This window comes from Geospiza fortis, unplaced genomic scaffold (genome assembly GCF_000277835.1).
Source record: "Geospiza fortis unplaced genomic scaffold, GeoFor_1.0 scaffold659, whole genome shotgun sequence".
Classification (NCBI taxonomy): domain Eukaryota; kingdom Metazoa; phylum Chordata; class Aves; order Passeriformes; family Thraupidae; genus Geospiza; species Geospiza fortis.
Genome location: NW_005054530.1, coordinates 1,691 through 5,774, shown reverse-complemented (window position 1 = coordinate 5,774; position 4,084 = coordinate 1,691).

Sequence of the window (4,084 nt, the reverse complement as noted above, 5' to 3'; positions counted from 1 at the left end):
CTTTTTCCTTTCCCTGCTGCCCATCCCTGGGTGGTCCAAGCTCCCTCCTGTCCTGTATGGGATGAGCCCAAAACCCCCTCTCTTGCTGGGGGGAGCTGCCTCTGCCTTGCCTTGGTTTCCAAAGGGGGAAAAAAGCCCACCTGAGCCAGGAGGGGCTCTGGGAGTCAGCGGGGTGAAAATTCCCTTTGCTTTCCCTATGGCAGGGTTGTGTTTTTTAATAAATTCAGTAAAAAAACCCCAAAGAACCAAAAAATGCAGCAGGGGCTGAAAATGACCCAGCTGAAAGAGTATAATTGGATTTGGAGAGGGGAAGCCTGTTTCAAAAGCAAATTCTTGGGATGCTTGTTTTTAAAGGGGTAGCAGCAACCTCCAGAAAACAACGAAGCAGCTGCTGGAAAACGAAGGGTACAGCAAGGTTTGACCTCAGGACTTGCCTTGGTTCTGCAAACCTCTCACATCCTTGGGAGCAAAATAATCCCCAGCTCAGCAGAGCCCAGGTGAGTGGCTCCAGAGCATGAGATCCCCACTGAGGTAAAAAGGGCAAGTGCAGAACAGGACAGAGAATCAGCTTTCAGCCGCCTAAAGCAGGAAACATTTCTGGGACAAGTTTTTAATGTGATTTTGTAGGGGCTTGTGACTTAAGCAAGCTCCAGTGCTGCTGGAAGCAAGTTGTTTGCAGTTGCAATGCACAGCTGAAAGGAGGAGGGCTCAATTCATGCAACAATTCTGTGGAATCACCAGCTGAACACACTATGGGACAAATCCTAGGAAAAAAAATTATAAATCTACACAAAAAAAGACAGGCAAAAAAAATATTACCATTAATGCTTCATCTTCAGAGCAAGAGGCTGCAACAGAACCTGCCTTGAATTGAAATTAAAAAGCTTCCAGGAGACTGCATAGTTTTGTTCAGGGAGAAACAGGGTGAGCCAAAATTAGAGGCAAACTAAGAGATGGCAAAGTGCTGAATGTCTCTATTACCCAAGCAATTTCTCCAGAGGGCCAAATTAATTCTAACCTCTGGGGGATTTTGGTCTGCTCTACTGCATCCATATTTTTTCAGGGAAGCCACAGTTAAAATCTGCCTCACTGAGGGTTTCAGTGAATGCTTATGCAGAGCAGCCAGGTTTTTTTTGAATTTGCCTTTTTTTATCAGTTGATTTGCTTTCAGATCACACATGGTAACTGCAGGAGGGTTTTTTACTGTAAAAACGTACATGAAAAGCACACAGAGGAAAAATTTCATTGCTATTTGGCCGGATAAATGTAGGGGAAAACTGATTTTCCTCATGATATTTGTTCTCCAGAGGCCATCACTTTCAAGTCAGCTCTATCTGCCACAAACTGTGCTAATTCATAAAGGATTTCATACATTCATCATGCAAATTAAAGAATTTCTGCACAACAGTTTCCAGCCTGGACACAAAGACACCCTGTGTTATATACAATTTCCTGGTGCCAGGGGACAGCAACGAAAGAAAAAACAATAGATGGATACATTGCAATATACAGACATAATAGAAAGAAAAGGCTGATAAAATCTTTTGATTCCAGCAGCTCCAGTATATGGTTTATGTTCACTTTTTACTACACCCTCTTCCTGTTTGCTTAAGAGCTTATCTTTGACGAAAAACATCATTGTTTAAGGTCTGACTAATACCCACAAAAACAAGGACAGGCTGAGAAGGACACGAGAACTTCAGATTTCTGTACAGCAATTGCATAAGTTGGACTTTTTTTTTTTACTAGAATAGGACCACTTTTTACATATATATAGGTAAAATTAATCAGCAATTATACAAAAATAAACAGTTCCTATTGGGTTACTTGCAATGGCTAATAATAATGTGTCCCTAACTCTTTTTGGTGTGGATTTAGGCTCATGTATAAAACAGGTTTTTGCTTTTCTTTAAGACCCGAGGGACATTTAAAATCAGGCATCTCAGCAAGCTTTTGTACTATGGATTTCAATATTTACTTTCCCTAAATAACCTCTTTAAAATTTTCTGTTTCTTCGCACTTCTCTGCAGGAAAAACAATTTGCTAATAGCAAACATTAAGGGAAATTTGCACAGGAAGAGGCAAATCAAATCTCTGATTTGTTCAAACAAGACACTCCCTTCCTCAATTTCCTACCTCCTTTCATTGAAGACTATTACATTCAAATTACGTCCTACAAATTGAATGAAACAGAATTCCTCTCTTACCAGTTCCAGCATCATGAGTAACCCCATAGAGACACACACCCAGCATCTCAAAATTTATACAAAGGATTAGCTGCAAATATATTTGTCTTCAATGTATTTACTTGTGTCTAAAGGCAAATAGGTCCCAAAGCACTTAAACAATCAGAGGTTTGAGTTGCCACAAGTGTTTCTTTTTTCCTTTCCTTTCCTTTCCTTTGGAATTCTTCTTTTCCTCCCTGGTACACTGAGCACATTCTGCAGGGTCAAACACTGCCCTGCAAAATCACACTGAAATGAGACTTCTCTCTCTTTGCAGCCACCTCTAACAGGTTTGTCACAGGACAAGAGCACCCAGGTACTTCACCAGGAGTGAAAAAAGGGGTTTAAAAGAGTCTGATTAATTGGATCCTTCATCACCAAAATCTGTTGATCACTGGTCATTTTATGTGGATAAATAAATTTACTCAAAAATACGATTTCTCTATAATTTTACAGTTTAGCATCTGCATTCTAACATTTCTATTTTTAATTATTTTTTTTTATTACTCTGCGTTTTCCCAACCTCTGTCTTTGAACGGGGAGGAAAGTAGGACTCTGGTTCCCTATAACTCATTTGCCAAGCTGTGCTAGCTAATCCCTTTAAAGAATAACCTGGCTGGCCAAGGCTCTTCTGGAGCAAAGCAAGGATTTGGCTTCGCCAACCTCGTGGAGCATCCAGTCCCTGGAGTTCAAGGGGCCAGAGGTGACTGCTGAGCGTTCACCTCTCTGACAGCGGCACGCAGAACCAATTTCCTCTGGGCTTTATTTAGCAGGCATGTGGCCAGCAGGGGAAGCAGCCCTTCCCCCAGATGTGCAGCATAAAAAGTGTTATTTGTCAGTGAGCTCCAGAGCGAGGCTGTGCTCAGAACAGAGCTGGCTTCTGTGGGGCACAGCAGCTCTCCTGTTCCCTGAAACAATGCCTTGCAGCAGCCACAGTAAAGCTCAGCTGTGCCTGGAGCCTGTTTTCAGGCATTGTTCTCCTTTAGAGGACACTGATTTACACCCATTTGTCACCAGGGTTCCTGGAAGAATGGGAGGGTTCACAGGGAAAGTGGTGGCACTGTCCAAGGTGAGCAGCTGAAGGGACCTTGGGCAGACACTGGGTCATCCCTGCTGACCATTCCAGCAGTCCCTTTAGGACAAGCATTTTTCTTCCCATAAAACCTCCTAAAACTGTGGTCTTCTTGCTTTCATTGCTAAAAAAACCCAACAAAACTTATATTAAATAATTCTAAGTTCCTTTCCCAAAACAATTGGCTTTCTCCTCTCCCACTCTGTTAGGGGAAGTACCTCTGCACTTGTTGTGCATAGAAAAAAATACTTCAGATATAAACCATGAGATTCTGCTGGGACTAAGAGGACCACAGGTATTAATCCATGGTAAATTGTGGGATTGGGCAAATTCCCTCCGTTAGGATTGTTTCAATATTCTTAATTCTGTCCTTCCCTCTAAAGCCACCTGTGTCCTTTAAAACCCCAAAGAGCAAAAAATCTCTCTTCTAGAGTCTTGCAACTGTAAGAAATAAAACCACATATTTACTGAACTGACAGACAGAAAACATTGTAAAATCATCCTTCCAGCACTTGCAATTAGAAGAACAAAAAAAATCTTTCTGGAGCAGGCATCAGTTAAAGGAGGACATTCCATGTCTGGGACTGTAACTGAGCCATCCTAAACCTGGGCACTTTCAGAGGCTGAGTTTTAAAACAAATCCTTGCAGATGGCTTTGAGAAATTGATGTCTATTATCCTAATTTTACTAAATTCTAGAGATTTTTTTTAAACTGTAGAGCATTTCAAAGCATCCAGGCTTTGGCCTGAGTCAGAAAATTAGAGCTACAGAAATGTCAGTCTCCTCC